Source organism: Rhinolophus hipposideros (genome assembly GCF_964194185.1).
Source record: "Rhinolophus hipposideros genome assembly, chromosome: 19".
Taxonomy (NCBI): Eukaryota; Metazoa; Chordata; class Mammalia; order Chiroptera; family Rhinolophidae; genus Rhinolophus; species Rhinolophus hipposideros.
Window position 1 is genome coordinate 17453129 of NC_138065.1, and position 17788 is coordinate 17470916.

The 17788-nt window shown below is 33.1% G+C and overlaps 1 pseudogene across 1 annotated transcript; it reads left to right on the plus strand.

Moving 5' to 3' along the window:
• Positions 1-1222: 1222 nt before the first annotated feature.
• Positions 1223-1505, plus strand: LOC308487585 (cytochrome c 2-like; annotated as a pseudogene). Its single transcript has one exon. The product of its transcript is annotated as a cytochrome c 2-like (transcript).
• The last annotated feature ends 16283 nt before the right edge of the window (positions 1506-17788 follow it).

Below are 17788 nucleotides of genomic sequence, written 5' to 3' on the forward strand. Positions count from 1 at the left end.
AAGGATCTCCAAAAGAAACCAAAAAGTTTTGTTATAAAAATAAAGTATACATTTGGAGATAAAGCATTTATCATCTAAGTATTGAAAGAAATTTATATCTAATGAGGTAAATGAAGTGAAAATCACTCAATTTATTCAGAAAATTTGGCTGCAAATCCCAAATCAGCTAGTTGCTGGATAGGAGTCTTTGGCAAATCATTAACCTCTCTGTGGTTAAGTTTACCTGCCAATGTGGATATTGTGCTTGCCTGACTTACTTCTCAGAGAAGTTAGGATAATCAATGGAGGAAATGAATGTAAAGTCACTTAGTAAATTCTAAAGAAATATAGTCTATAAGTTGTTTTGAGTTCTGATTAATGCTTTTGATGTATCAGCTATACTATTTTCTTGTGCTAAAGGTCTGAGATATATATATATATATTAAATGACATGACAAGCGAGATGGATCTCCATATTTAGCCCAGAGAATGTCTCAATAAATCAAATGATAAATGTAAAATGATGGAATCTATTCCAGTGTGATAACAATTTCCTTTAGCCTATTGGTTTTTACTACTCTTTTGGTACAAGATGGAGTTGAGATTTTGGGAGCATCTCCCTAATTACATAAGCATACCAGGTTTGTGAGGGTGATGTAGTCACTATACATAATTTTCATTTAATTTTGTTTTGTTTAGGGAAAATTCTTAAGAGTCATGTTACTTTTCTTTAAAAAATCTAAAAATTGTAGGGGAAGTAAGAATAAGATGTCGATTACATATCATCTCATTAACTGTACTTTAAGCATTTAACAGAAATTAGCAAATCTTTAAACTAATTTGCCTTAACCATTCCTATCCAATGAAGAAAAGTGCTTCCAATAAATAAAACTAATTTTCAGTATGGATAAGCATTTAAAGTTTTAAGACAAATTGGTATATTAAAACATTATTTGAAATGACATTGCAAATGCTATTTTAGCTAAACCACAAAACCTCATATTTGAAATACTTATGGACATTTTGTCATGATATAGAAAAAAAATCAGAAAATAATCATGGTAATCTTGTTGAAAGTAATTTCTGAAATATCAAATAAAATAAAAAAAAAGAATGCAGGGAGATAGCCTTTGGACAGGATTCGGCCGTCGTCCCAGAGTGCCAGCATTCTGAATAAATCTGCTTTTCTTCCCACCAATCTCACCTCTCGAGTGGCTAGCAGCCTGACCTTTAGCAGGAAAAAATGAAGGATGCCGAGGCAGGCAAGACGATCTTTACTCAAAAATGTGCTCAGTGCCACATAATGGGAAAAGGTGGAAAACACAAGACTGGTCCAAATCTCTGAGGCCTTTTTGGCCGACAGACAAGTACCAAGATTTTCTTATTCCAATGCAAACAAAAACAAAGGTGTTATCTGGGGAGAGGAAACTCGCAGGGAATATTTGGAGAACACAAAGAAATATAACCCTGGAACTAAAATGATCTTTGCTGGTCTTAAAAAGAAGAGTGAGAGAGATCTTATTTAATGTTTGAAATGGGCAACATTTTCATGAAATGTTCTTGCAACTTAAAAATATATATTAGTTATAAGTCAAAGTTTTCCAATTTCAAATATTGCATGTTTAAAGATCTTTCTTGATTACCCTGTAGTAAGTTTAACATTTTAAAATAAAAGATATTTTTGATTGTGAAAAAACATGAATGCAATATCAGACCTTATTTCTTTGCTATACTATTAATCTCCAATGTGGACATTTTATGCTGCCACTCATGGCAATTATTATTTAATGCAACATATTTGATCATCTAACCTTATTTTTAAAATATTTATTGATATGTAAACAATATTGCTTTGTGGAAAATTAATAAAAATATAAAAAATTGTGACGTTTCATATGACACATCAAATGAATATTTAGGTGATTAAAGAGGAATAATCAGAAGTACTTTATGAAAATACATTTAATTCAAAAGAATTTATAAACCTAAAGGAATGCATTTCATGCTTTAACTGAGTAGATATTGTTATACATTTTGTTATAACTGGAAGAAAGAGGGAAAAAAAAGAAATCAGCTAAAAAGGCATTTATAGCAAGATTTTTAGAATGTAAGCTGAATACTAAAATGTTTTTTTCCTAAATTTTGTTTATTATTATTTAGAAATAGTAAGGCTTGCTTTTGAATGGTCCAACAGAAGTATTTTATGAAACGACTCTTTTTGTCACAGTAACATTTTATACCTGACCTTATTAAAAAAAGTAAGTAAAACTATGGCTCCTGAACTTCTGATTTTGTTTCAGTATGGACCAAATTAACTTTAAAGCATGTACAGATTTTGTGGTAGTGACCTAAAACAATCTTAAAAATTCACAAAGACATAAAAGAATTAGAACTTAATTGTTTTAATATATGTATGTTTTGTAACCGTTAAAAACTACATGCCAAATGTGGAGCCAGAGGGTGAGGATACTAGAAACCTCTGATGCAGACGGAAGACATGAGAGGGCCCACGGAGAGGTGTTCTTGGGTTTGCGCTGCTGGATGTAATGTGGGTCTCCCCCAACTGAGTGACCCACTCCCATGCCACTTGATAATAAATTTACAAGGGGGCAGGAAGCACCAAACTTATTATCTTATAATAAAAGCTCTGTGGTCAGGGCAGTGGGTTGAGAGGCAAAGGAGCCCCGATGTACAATGCCGTCAGCTGTGGTTGAATTCACACACCAGTGCAGTGTCAGGCAAAGACTGACTCTCTAAGCCAACACAGTCACGCCAAGCCACTTTCTTGATAGGCAACTGAGGTGAAGATGGGACTATCCAGCAGGCAGTGGTTTTATCCATGGGGTCATTTTTAATTTTTTCTAAATGAAGAATAATGAAAAAATTATTTCACTTCTGAAAAATAGACATGACACAGGATCAAGAGTCCTGATTTCTAGTCTATAGTTCTATCAAGATTTGTAGTAATACAACAAACACTTAAAGATCCAAATGGAGTAATAATATACCCAGGTGGGATTGATGCAACATCTAAAAGTGAAGTGCACAGGACACTTAACTTAGCAGAAACTTTTCTGTGGCTCCAGGACCATTTTTGTTTTTGTGGCAGTTAATAAAATTTTGTTTTTTTCTGTTCTGTTACTTTTAACATTTAAACAACATTTATGTTTTATTAACTATTATGTCAGCATTAGGAATTATTTTAATGCATTATAATTTAATTCAACAACAACAAAACTATAGGGTAGATTTATTCTATATTGATTCTTCAGTCTCAAAAGCCTCTAGTTTCACTCTTAGACTCTTTTCTAGCATGCATTTTCCTTGCAAAATCCAAAGACTTAAGTAGTATCAATGTTTTTTAAACCTTGGTTACAGCTGAGTTGTCCATGACTCATTCAATTCAAATGATAAAATACATGTGTTTTATTAACATCACTTTCTCTCAATTCAAAAAATACAAGTAAATGAGTGCTCCCAACGTTATTTTGTCTATCCCAAACATCAGGATGTGATTCCAATACAAGTCAGTACGTTAGAACATATCAGAGCACGTAAGTGCAAAATATGTAGCATTGACCCTAAAATATAATGAATTGAATGTTTCCACACTTCTTGATTTGTAAAATCAATTTTGAAATGTGAAATACAGATATTCTTCTGCTTTTCCAAAGTTTGCTTTTTGCCACTTTGCTTTTACAAACGTATGACACTAGTACCGCTTTTTGCTAACTGAAGTAAATCTGAAGAGGATTTTTGCTTTAAAGAGAGAGAGAGAGAGAGAGAGGGAGGGAGAGAAGAAAAAAAGGAAAATAGCAGTCAGCATTTATTTTTCAGTGAGCCATTATAGAGGCAGGGTGCACTGGTAAGTGAAACTACACCATGCACACATTATTTCTACTTTATGTAGGCTGTGCATTTATCACATCATTCTGCTTTTACTATGTTAGTGGTATCTGTGGCTTAATGTATTATTTGGTATGATTTAGCAAGTTATTCTGGGGGTCTGGGAATGCTCAAAAATTTTTTCCCATATGAATTAATGGAAATTGCTTCTTCTTTCTATGCCACTTGAGCTTACGAAAGGTATCATTGGAACGCTCTACTTTCAGATAGTAGGGGAACTTGTCTTGCAAACTGCCTAGCTACAATCTGCTTGACACACAGAATCCTACACAAATAGAAATATTGAAGCAGGGATTTGTTCAACTTGATCAAATATTGGAAGCATGATATTGTAGCACATTTAAAACAAAGTATAAACCCCGTGGTGGAGTGGCTATCCCAATATAGGTAGAATTATCAGGTGTGGATAAGAAGTTCATGTTGAGCCTGCTCCCTGGAATATTCTTTATTCTGTGTTCCTGGCTAACTTTTACTCACTATTCAGTTGTAAGATGAAATATGTTTTTGACAGAAAACTGTCCTAGCCCCTTTAGCCTCTCCTAAAGCCTCTCTGGGTTTTTTGTTTTTGTTGTTGTTGTTAATATACTTATTAACAACATTTATTATAATTTATAATGTTATATGTGTTTCAGTGAGTCTTTTTATATCCATGTTTGATTAATTGTAAACTCCATCAGGTCAGCTTAATATATACATGTTCACTGAAGTTTATTCAGCTCTTAGCAAGAGCCATGCACATTAGAAACAGACAATACATATTTTTAAACAAATGAAGCTTTTTAGGGTTACACTGATCATTTGGGTGCCTTTAACTAGCATTTCAAGATGCTGGGCTAACCCCAAATATGTCAGGATACAGATGCCGACTTTAATGGGTTAAGTTGAAAAATATTGTAGAATTCTAATATTAGATATCTTTTTCCTTGAAAGAAAAAGGTTGGTCCAGGGTGGAAAAATGTGACCGGTGCATCCATCTGAAAGGCTGAATTTTTTATTTGACTTAGCAGACAAAGCAGAATATGTCCTTCAAATGCACTGAAAAACTAAGCCCGAGAGAATGGTGCCATTCTCATTTAGCCTTGTATTCTGCCCTATTTTTATCTTTGGAAATAGGAATGTTTGAGATTGTAAAAGGATAAGAGTGTATGAGTCTTTGAATTCAAAGGAACATCTTTAGATTTCCAAGACTAGAAAGCTTCAACAGAACTTCTTAGAGTATTTATTATTGTGTCAGTATTCAAAACCAGCAAACTTCTACCAACTGCGGTACTTTGATTTTAGTGTAACATAAAAGCTGTTTTACATGACAAATTACACTGTTGTAACCAATATTATAATTAGGATAGAAAGCAGATATATTAGATTCACATTTAGAAAAAAGCTACAGAAGATTAATTACAATCTATTAAAATTCTACGTTCATCATCATTTAACTTTTTTTTTTCATTTGATGCCAGAATGGAAAGATTCCAATACATTGGTGAAATCAATCTTGTATGCACTAATCTACCATGCTGAATGCATTCAAACTTAAGGACCCAAATGTGTTATAAAGTATAATTACTTGAGAGTTAAATCTTAAGCAAGATAGAAATCCAAATTAAAATTGCCAAAAATTATATGTAGACAGAGAATACAATCAAAGAAAATCTATATAAATAAAACCTTGTCATTAAGTAGTCCAAAAAAATCACAAAATTATGTAACTCAAGTTGCTTACTATAGTTTAACTTGGCTTCTTATGAATTAATTGTTAAGGCATTTAAAGGCATATCCATTCTCATGTGTTTAAACTTATTCAGTTTGTATTAGCTTTTACATTAGCTGTCAGATGTCATAATAGAGTGTCATCTGAATCTTCTATCTAATAATGCATGCAAATGTAGAGAATCCAGCAAGAATATTTTTAATAATATGAGTATTTAATGCCAGTATTTTATTAGACTAATTAATATAATTGCATACAATACCATTTGTGTCATAAATTCCAAGTAACAAGGAGTCAATCATTTAAACACAATGTGACAGAGATTCAGGTCAAGATGGCAGAGTAAGTAAATGCTGTGTTCTCTTCCTCTCAAGACCACATCAATTACAACGTAACCACAGAACAACCATTATTGAGAATCACCATTGAGAAAGAAGTCTAGCTGAACCAAAGCCCTACAACTATAGACATACAGAAGAGACAACTTTGAGACTGGTAGGAGGGGCAGAGCATGGAACATGCTGGTTCTACACCTGAGTGTGACCATTACAAATCAGGAGTGATATCTTGACTGCAGAGGTAACCCCTGGAGAAGCAAGGAGTACCAGTCCCACACCAGGGTTCTGGTGCCAGGAAGTCTCCATAACTTGATTGTGAAAAACAGTGGAGATTGTGGCTAAGTGAGACAGAGGGGTGCTGCACTCCCAGGCACTCCTTTTAAAGCACTGGTGCATGGACTTACTGGCTGATGGACTCTCTCACTCTGAGCTCCAGTGCTGGGACAGCAGCCTGAAAGGTACCAGGGACATATGTGAAGGAACTGAGTTGTCTGGCTTCAGGGTAAGGGCTGGAGGGGCAGCTTTCTCCTGGACAGAGGAGCTGGCAAAAGCTATTGATTCTTTGTTGAGCCCTCCCTGTTCCTTGCATGCAGATGCAGGCAGGTGACTTGTCTGAGTCTCCATTAAACTGGCTATCACCTTTCATCAGCCCTGCCCCAGTGATTCTGTGAGACCCCACCCCACCCAACTTTTGGTCACACCCAAGCTGCTTCCGGTGGCTTTTCCATATGAACAACCTGTCCTACCTCATGCTGCAGACTTTCAAAAAATTTCTCAAAGGTTCACAAAACCCAAATAAGTAGCATGTGGTTTCAGCATATCCCATACCTCTTGCTGAGCAGCCCTAAGCCTGGCACTAGTGACAGCCAGCGTCCATTCACAGACTGGCCTCTCAAGGCACCTCTAATCCCAGTGTGGGAAGTGGTGGCCCCAGGCAGAGCATAGGCTGCAGCCAAACTTGGCCTGCAGTGGCTCCTCACCCAGGGGACCCCAGCCCTGGCATATCTGGTGACCAGCTTCAGACAAAGCAGGAGCATCACCTGGTCACCTTCAAGGATAACACACACAAAGGATAGGCTGGGCAGGCACCAGAGACCCACTGAAGCAAACCCTGCTCTGTTGGGTCAGCCTTGCACCACAGCTCCTCCACTATAGTCACAGCCAGTCCTCATGAAAAAAATCAGCCTGAGGGTCAATTCCTCCCACTGATGTGTGAACAGCATCCAAGGCTCAACTACAACAGGAGGCCACACACACCCTACACAAGGGACACACCTGGAGTACCCACGTGTGGTGACCAGAGAGACTACACCACTGGGCCCCAAAGCACACCTACTACAGAAGGCTACTCTACTAAGACCAGAAGGTACAGCAACCCTACCTAATACATAGAAACAAACAGAGGGATGCAGCATAAATGGGGAAACAAAGAAATATGTCCCAAATAAAAGAACAGAAGAAAGCTCCAGAAAAAGAATTAAACAAAATGGAGACAAGCAATCTACCAGATGCAACATTGCAAACACTGATTATTAGGATGCTCAGTGATCTCAGAAAAACTGTAACAAAGAGAAAGAAAACTTAAAAATAGAGATAGAAAACATGAAAAAGAACCGGACAGAAATAAAAAATACAATAGCTGAAATGAAGAATACATTAGAAGGAATCCAGAGTAGATTAGATGAAGCAGAGGATCAAATCAGTGATTTAGAAGATAAGGTAGAAGAAAACACCCAATCAGAAGAGCAAAAAGAAAAAAGAATCCAAAAAAATGAGGACAGTTAAGGGGACAACATCAAACATACCAACATTTGCATGATAGGGGCACCAGAAGGCTAAGAGAGAGAGCAAGGAATTGAAAACCTATTTAAAGAAACAATAACAAAAAACTTCCCTAAAGTAGTAAAGGAAATATTAATAGACATACAAGCCCAGGAAGCACAGAGAGTCCCAAACAAGACGAACCCAAAAAGGCCCATCCCAAGATACATCATAATTAAAATGTCAAAGATTAAAGACAAAGAGAGAATCTTTGGCAGGCGAGAAAGGATTGGCATGAAATATTCTAAGTGATGAAAAGCAAGGACGTACAACCAATATTCCTCTACCCAGCAACGCTATCATTTATAATCGAAGGACAGATAAAGACCTTCCCAGACAAAAAAAAAAGCTAAAGGAGTTTATCACAACCAAACTAGTATTACAAGACAAGTTAGAGAGACTTCTTTAATAATAAGAAGAAGAATACCAAGAAGATAAAAAATTACGAAAAATAAAATGGCAATAACTACATATCTATTATCCATTACTTTAAATGTAAATGGATTAAATGCTCCAATCAAAAGATAGGGTGGCTGGATGGATAAGAAAACAGGACCCTTACAAATGATGCCTATGAGAGATGATCAAAAGACACACACAGACTAAAAGTAAAGGGATGGGAAAAAGATGTTTCATGAAAAGGGAAACAAACAAAAATGCTGAGATAGGAATACTTATACCAGACAAAATAGACTTTAAAACAAAAGCTGTAACAAGAGACAAGGAAGAACTCAGTAATCTCATTTCTGGGTAATCGAAAAAATCTGAAATGCTACTTTGTGGAGACATATGCATCCATTTGTTAACTACAGCATTGTCTAAAATGACTCAGATGTGGAGGCAGCCTGGGTGTCCATAGATGGAAGGGTAAATAAAGAGGAGGTGGTACGTATATACAATGGAATATTGCTTGGCCATGGAACGGAATGGGTTCTTGCCATCTGCTGTGGCATGGGTGGACCTGGAGTGTACTATGCTGAGTGAAGTATGTCAGAGAAAGAAAGATGCAATGAGATTTCACTTATGTTAGTATGTGGAATCTAAAGAACAAAATAAACAAACAAATAAAATAGACACAAACTCATAGATACACAGATCATTTTGATGGTTTCCAGATGGGTTTAGGGGTGAGTGAAAAAGGGGAAGGAATTAAGAAGTATAAATTTGTTGTTACAAAGTAGTCATGGGATGTAGGGTATAGCATAAGGAATATAGTCAATAATATTATAATAACTATGTATGGTGTCAGATGGGTACTAGATTTATTGGTAGTGATAGACGAAAGGGAGAATGGGGGAAAGGTGAAAAAAGGTGAAGGAATTGAGAAGTACAAATTTGTAGTTACAAAACTGTCATGAGATTGTAAAGTAAAGCATAGGGAATATAGTCAATAATATGTTAATAACCATGCATAGTGCCACGTAGATACTAGACTAGTCAGGGGCATCACTTTTTAAATTATATAAATGTCTAGCCACTAGCTGTACACCGGAAATTAATATAAAATAATATTGAATGTCAAAATAAATAAATAAAGTGTAAAAAATAATAAAATAAAATAGAAAACTAAAAAGGATAAGGGACAAATGAAATTGATCTTGCCCTTCTTAGCTAAATGTACTGCATTAAAAAAACAAAAAACAAAAACTGTAACACAGCACTTTATTACTTTTTTACTTTTCTTTAATACTCATAGCCTAATTTATCCTGGAGTAATTATAGTTCAGTGATCAGCTAATTAGGAGTAGTCATTATCATTTTCATAGGCTGTTAGTAGGGTATTATGTCTGAGTGATTGAATATACTTTGTTTTATGAGCCTCTCTTGTAAGTAACACACAAACAGAGCCATAGAAGATGAAAGCAAATGTCATTTCATGACCATAAATATCACTTTATTTTTTAACCAGAGTTATGAATCTGAGTAAAGTCGTATATGTTAGAGCCGAAGTAATAAAAAGCAGCTTTAATCTTCAAAAACACATTATCTGCATTTATGTATAATTTTCTGATTTCCTGCATAATCTCACTACATGTGCTTTTTGTTTTTCTGAATGTTAGAAATTCAAGACTTGTGCTTTCATACTAAATAAATCAAGAAAATAATATTATTGAAGAAGGAATTTTTAGTGTTAGAAAAATTTAGTTTGAAATCAGGTTACTCACTGTATAGTGAGTAGGCAACTTTAGGTAAAATGCTTAATGACTCTGCACTCAACAATCTCATCTTCAAATGAGTCAAATAGTCTTTCCTCTGTCTCAGCATGGTGATTTTAAATTTCAAAGAGAAAAATGTAGATCTAGAATGCAGTCTGTAAATGTGCTCTATACACATTATATCATTTAGCCCTCACTCTTAAATTCAAGCTACTAGTGTTATATATAAAAGAATCAATACACCATTTATTTATTACTATGATTGGTGTTAGCTTAGGTCCTGGAAGAGTCTACTTCCAGTAAACATTAAAGTGAAATTTTTGACAGAAGATTTAGTTGGAATTAGGTGACAGAGAATGAAAATCACATTTGCTTTAATTTTGATCTGAGAATTCAAATTTATTTTTTCCAGTACACATGAATTTTTAAAAATAAACGTTAACATAAAAAAATCAAGCACTGTGATGTGCCCCCCCAAATTTTTGTGACTGAAACAAAACCAGGTCTCTGTTTTCACCTGGAGCTAGAGCTCCATTCATCACAATAAAAAGATACACATGTTCACATGTACAGATGACATTTTAAAGCACTGGTAAAACTATAGATATTATTGAAGTTTTTGTGAGATGAAAGAGAAAATTATTTCAAACACCAGATATCCAAATATTCTAAAATATTTTACATGTATCTAATAATTTTCTCAATGGCTCTCCCCTCGCCTATGACAACAATGAACAAAAAAAATACATTATTTTTATAGTTAAAAATATCTAAATTTTTACTTACCTATGATTTCCCACTATGTAATGATCCTCGCCTCCTCTCCTCTGTTTAGCTTTCTTTTACTCCTCCAGTTTGCATCTTTCTTCTCAGAATAAAATCACCAAACAAAAGATCTCTCTTTAGAACTATCCAGATTTGAAGTCTGAGAGAATTATAAATAAATGTATTCTGGTTTTTGGATAAAGCTGACAGACATACACAATTTTCTCCTTGCCTAGCACTAATTCATATAAATCACATAAATGAAAGTACCCAAAACAATATTAATGCCAGACAAAAAGAATTGAAGGTGAAAAGCATAAGCAGAAAGGAAAGGTTAAAGAAGCCCCTGAGGTAGAATAAATAGTCATTAATCTTTAACTAATAACATAACTTTGAAATAAACCAAAAACATTTAGAAATGAAAGAACAAATTGATGAAGCTATAAACATAGTGAGAGATTTTTTTTAACATAACTCATAAATCAGTAGGTTAAGTATATAAATAATAGGTATTTATATCTAAGATTTAAACGAAACAAGGTTGTCATAATCAAAATACATAGATTTTTATGCCAAACAAAAAAAGAAAAAGAGTCATGACAAATTTGCATGGAAAAGACTGTATCTCAAGATATTACTAAAAACAAGCATGTAAAAATCATCTTCACTAACTAGAATATGTTTAACATGAATTACATCAATAAGAATTTTACTATATATCAAAACAATTTTTCGTTTACACAGGAAAAGAATAAAACCTACAAGTTACAAATGAATCACAATTAAAGTACTGTATACCAAGTTATGTAAGTTGGGATAAACTAATACTAAGAAAAATGTATAGCTTTAAAATGGACCTACTAAAAAACATGTATTCAACATGAATGAAGTAAGCTTTCAATTCAAGAGGCCAAAAAAAGAACATTAAACACAAGTTTCTATTAAAAACATGGTATAGCTATTTGAAATAAATGGTATAATTTAAAGTATAAATTACTGACATGGAAATCTCCCTTTAAATTAGAATTAATAAATAATTCAAAAATCTCTTTTTATTATGGTAAAAACCACGTAAGATAAAATTTATCATTGTAACCATTTTTAAGTGTACATTTCAGTATTGCTAAGCATATTAACATTGTTGTAAAACATCTCCAGGACTTCATTTTGCAAAACTGAAGGTCTATATCCATTAAACAACACCTCTCATCCTTCCGCTCCCCCAGTCCTTGAGCAACTCACCATTCTTCATCCTGTTTTGTGCATGTGACATCTTTAGACACCTCGTGTAAATGGAATCATACAGTATTTTTCTTTTTGTGACTGGCTTATTTCACTTAGCATAATGTCAAGGTTCATCCACATTATAGCACATATTGGTACTTCATTCTCTTTTCATGGCTAAATAATATTCCATTTTATGTATATATCACATTTTGTTTATCCACTTATCTGTCAATAGACATTTGGGTTGCTATTACCTTTTGACTATTGTGAATAATACTGCTATGAGCATGGGTGTGCACATATCTCTTTGAGATCCTGCTTTCAATTATTTTGGATATATATGTTAATCCAGAAGTGAGAATGCTGAATCATATGGTAGCTCTATTTTAAATTTTTTGAGAAGCAACTATATTGTTTTCCTCAGAGGTTAAACCATTTTATAATCCCACTAACAGAGCACAAGTGTTCAAATAATGTTTCCATATCCTCGCCACACTTGTCATGTTCTGGGTTTTTGCTTTAGTTTTTGATAATAGCCATCCTAATAAGTGTAAAGAAATATCTCATTGTGATTATCACTTGCATTTCTCAGATGATTAGTGATATTGATCATCTTTGCACATGCTTGTTGACCATTTGAATATTACCTTTGGAGAAATTGATATTTCTCCAAAGATTGATATCTTTCCCTCTTTTTGATTGGATTATTTACTTGTTGTTGAGTTATAGAAATTCTCTTTATATTCTGGATATTATATCTTATTAGATATATCATTTGCAAATATATTCTCCATTCCATAGGTTGTCTTTCTAGTCTGTTGAATGTGTCCTTTGATGCAAAAAAAACCTTTTTACTAAGTTTCATGTAGTCCCATTTTTCTAATTTTCTTTTGTTGTCTGTGCTTTTGATGTCATATTCTAGAAACCATAGCCAAGTTCAATGTCTTGAAGCTTTCCTTATTCTTCTTCTAGGAGTTTGGGTTTTTACACTTAGATCTCTGATTCATTCAAGTTAATCTGTGTATATGGCATATAATAAGAGTCCACTTTCATTCTTTTGCATGTGGATATCCAGTTTTCTCAACATTATTTATTGAAGAGACTATTTTCCCCCCATTGATTGGTATTGGCACCCTTGTCAAAGATCATTTGTCTATATATGTAAGGGGTTATTTCTGTGCTTTCTATTCTATTTTATTAGTCTATAGGTCTATCTTTTTGCCAGTAAAAAAAAAAAACTGTTTTGATTACTGTAGTTTTGCAATGTTTGGAAATTAGGAAGAGTGAGCTCTCCAATTTTATTTTTCTCAAAAATGTTGTGGTTATTTTAGGTTCCTTGACATTCCATGTGAATTTTAGGACTTTTTTCCATTTCTTCTCCCAAAAACTGTCATTGGGATTTTGATAGGGTAGTATGACTTTGGGTAGTATCAACATTTTAGCAATATTATATTTTCCAATCCATGAACACAGGGTGTTTTTACATTTATTTATATGTTTCATCTCTTTCAACATGTTTTGCAATTTTCAGTATACAAGTCTTTCATCTTCTTGGTTAGGTTTATGCCTAGGTATTTTGTTCTATTTGATGTTATTATAAATGGATTTCTTTTCTTAATTTCCTTTTCAGATTGCTCATTATTGGTGTATTTTGTATCTTGCAACTTTGCTGAATTCATTTATTACTTTTTAAGAGATTTTTTTGTGCGTGTGGGATCTTTAGGATTTTCTGCATATAAAATCATGTAATCCGTAGAGATAATTTTTCTTCTTCTTTTCCAGTTTGGATGCTGTTTATTTCTTTGTCTGCCTAAATGCTCTGGTGAGGACTTCCAATACTATATTTAATAGGAGTGACAAGAGCAAGCCTCCTTCTCTTGTTCTTGATCTTAGAGAAAAAGCTTTCAGTCTTTCACCATTGAGTATGTTAGCTGTGGCCTTCTGATATATGGACTTTATTATGTTAAGGTAGTTCTCTATTCCTAGTTTTTTCCAGTGTTTTTATGTGAAAGGGTGTTGAATCTTGTCAAATGCTTTTTCTGCATCAATTGAGATGATTAAACGGTTTCCCCCCCTCAGTCTGTTAACATGGTGGATTGCATTGATCAATTTTTGTATGTTCATGTAGTCATATGAATCATTCTTGCATTCCAGGAATATATCTCTCTTAATTGTGGTGTATTATCCATTTAATACATTGTTGAATTCAGTTTAATAGTATTTGGTTGAGGAATTTTGCATCCATATTCATCAGAGGTATTGGTCTGAAGATATTTTTTCTTATAGTGTCTTTGTCTGGCTTTGTTATCAGGGTGATGCTGGCCTCGTGGAATGAGTTAGTGAGTGTTTCTTTCTCTTCAATATTTTTCAAAGAGTTAGAGGAGGATTGACATTTATTCTTCTCAAATACTTTGTAGAATTTTTCACTGAAGCCCTTTTGGATTTCATTTTCTTGGGAAGTTTTTGATTACTGATTCAATCTCCTTACTAGCTGTGGGTCTGTTCAGATCTTGTTTTTCTTCATGTTTCAATCTTGGTATGTTGTGTGTTTCTAGGAATATATTCATTTCTTCTAAGTAATCCAATTTGTTAACATACAATTGTTCATAGTTTTCTCTTATAATCATTTAGTTAAAATGTTGTCTCTTCCATATCTGGTTTTAGCTGTTTGAGTCAGTTCTCTTTTTTTCTTAGTCAATCTAATTATGTATTTGTCAATTTTGTTGATCTTTTAAAAAATTAGCTTAGTTTTGTTGATTTTTTTCTGTTTTTTATTCCATTTATCTCTATTTTTTATTCCATTTATTCCATTTATCTCTAATAATAAATCTGTATTATTTTCTTTCTTCTGATAGCTTTGGGCTTAGTTTTGTTCTTCTTTTTCTAGCTCCATAAGGTACAAAGCTAAGACGGATTGTAAATTTGAGAACTTTCTAGTCAATGTACACATTTATAGCTATAAACTTTCCTTATAACTATTTTTGATGCATTCCATAAGTTTAAATATGCTGTTTTTCATTTTCATATGTTTCAAGATCTTTTCTAATTTTCTTTGTTATATCTTCTTTGACTCATTGGTTATTTAATAGTGTGTCATATAATTTCCACATATTTGTAAAATTTTTCAGTTTTCTGCTATTGATTTCTAGTTTCATTCCTTTGTGATTAGAAAGATACTTTGTATAATTTCAATCTTTTATAACTTGTTTTGTGGCCTAATGTGTGGTCTACCCTGGAGAATGTTCTATGTGCCCTTGAGAATGTATATTCTGCTCTTGTTGGGTGAAATACTCTACATACAGAGGGTGTCAAAAAACAAAATGTATACACATTTTAAGAAAGAAAAAGAATATATTAAAATTGTAATACTCAATACATACTGATGACAAAAGATAAATACAAGTCAAGTTTGACTTCTGCAATTACAAGAGGTGCTCAAAGTGGTTACCTTCAGTGTAATTTTAATACAGGTTTTTTTTTCTTTTCTTAAAATGTGTATACATTTTCTGGCACCCTCTGTATATCATTTAGATACAATTGGTATATAATATTGTTCAAGTTTTAAATTTTTAAATTTATATTATGTGTGGTTGTTCTGTCCATTATTGTAAATATTGAAGTCTCCTTCTATTATTGTGTGGATATCTATATTTTTGTCTATATCAATGGCACTTCAAGTCTGTCAAAATTTGTTTTGTTGATTTAGAGTTTCTGACGTGTGGTACACACATATTTTAATTGTTATACATTCTTGGTGAATTGACTTTTTTTATTATTACACAGTGTTCTTCTTTATTTCTGGCAAGAGTCTTTGATTTCAAAGTCTGTTTTGTCTGATATTAGTGTAACTACCACTGCATTTTTTCCCCATTCTTTCACATTCAGCCTATGTGTGTCCAAAGGTGAGCCTCTTGTAGATAGAATAGAGTTAGATCCTGGTTTTTAATCTATTCAACAATGTGTGGTTTTTGATTGGGGGGCTTAATCATTTACATTTGAAAAACTTACTGACAGGAAAATTTACTTGCTATCGCCATTTTGATAATTGTTTTTAAAAATCATATAATTTTTTTATCTCCATTTTCTTTCTTACTAACTTCCTTTGTGGTTCCTTGACTACTTTGTAGTGACAACTTTTGAATCCCTTCTCATTTTATTTTGTGTATATTATATAGGTGTTTTCTTTGTGCTTTCCATTACAATTACATAAAACATTCTACAGGTATAACATTGTATTTTAAATTGATAATAACTTCAATCACATACAAAAATTCTACTTTGTTATAGCTCTACAATCCCCTCATTTTATATTATTAATGTTACAAATTACAGCTTTGTGTACTATATACCCATTAACATAGATATACAGTTATTTCTATGTTTTTGTCATTTGAATTCTATACAAGAAAGGAAAATGAATTTTTGCACAAAACTTGGATAATGCAGGTTATTATATTTTCTCCATGTATTTACCTATTGCTATGTTGTTGTATTCTTAATTTCCTTTTATTTCATAGAAGATATTCTAGTCACTGAAAGGTCTCATTTTTCTATGTATTCTTATAATAAATTACCGCTAATTTAACTACAATGGGCAAGCATTTAGCCCTTGAAAACTAAGAGTCTAACAAATTCCTAGGGCTTAAAATCTTTTTTTCTCTAGTATTATTTTTTCCCCAAACAGATGACTTATAAAAACAATGAATGACATAAATATACCAAAGTTTTGCTTCTGTATAGTTGTCAAAATTAAATTTTGTCTTAATTTTAAAGCTTAACCCATCAAAAGCATCACAAGTTTTTGAGAAGAAATTGCGACAGGAAACCACTGGTTTAGAAATTTATCTGATAGAAACATGAACAAAATTGTCAATATTGACAATTAGGAGAGTAAAACTTGGGAGGGGAAAGTCCTTGAAATACTAAAGTTTTGGTGTTTACTTTTTACTAGATACTTTCTCTAATAACTGTTACCCCTGGGTCAGGCAGGGGTAAAAAAGAGAACTGATAAATACTTTAATTAGTGACTAATTTTAGAAATAGAAAAATAAGAATATATTGTGGAACATTGGGGTGGTCGGGGGAAGTAAATCTACAGAAAAAATAATTCTATGCAAATATGTTTATTACTGAGTTTTAATATTTTTAAATTAAAATTTATTGGGGTAAAATTGACTAGCAAAATTACATAGGTTTCAAGTGTACAATTCTGCAAAACATCATCTATACAGCACATTGTGTGTTCACCACTGGGGCTTAGTTTTCCTTCCATCACTATATATTTGATCCCCTCTACCCTCTTCTACTCTCCCCCTTTACCCTCTGGTAACCACTAACCTGTTGTCTGTGTCTATGAGTTTTTGTTTCTTTGTTTGTCTTGTTCTTTTGTTTCTTTCAGTTTTATATCCCTCATATGAGTGAAGTCATATGATTCGTTTTCTGTCTGACTTATTTTGCTTAGCATAATAATCTCAATATCCATCCATGTTGTCACAAATGGCACTATTTCATCTTTTCTTATCTCAGACTAGTATTCCATTGTGTATATATACCATATCTTCTTTATCCATTCATCTATTGAAGGACACTTTGATTGTTTCCATGTCTTGGTTACCATAAATAAAGTTGCAATGAACATTGGAGCACATATATCTTTATGGATAAATGTTTTAAGATTATTTGGGTAGATACCCAGGAGAAGGATTGCTGGGTCATATGGTAATTCTACTCTTAAGTTTTTGAGGAACCTCCACACTGCATTCTTGTTTTTATAGTCTTCTCTGAAAAAGAAGAATGCCCTTGGAGCCTTGTAATTTGTGTGAATTAATTGGATATTTTCAACATAGTATTCAGAAGACAGTGTTTTTAAAATAAATTTGTGTTCAGAA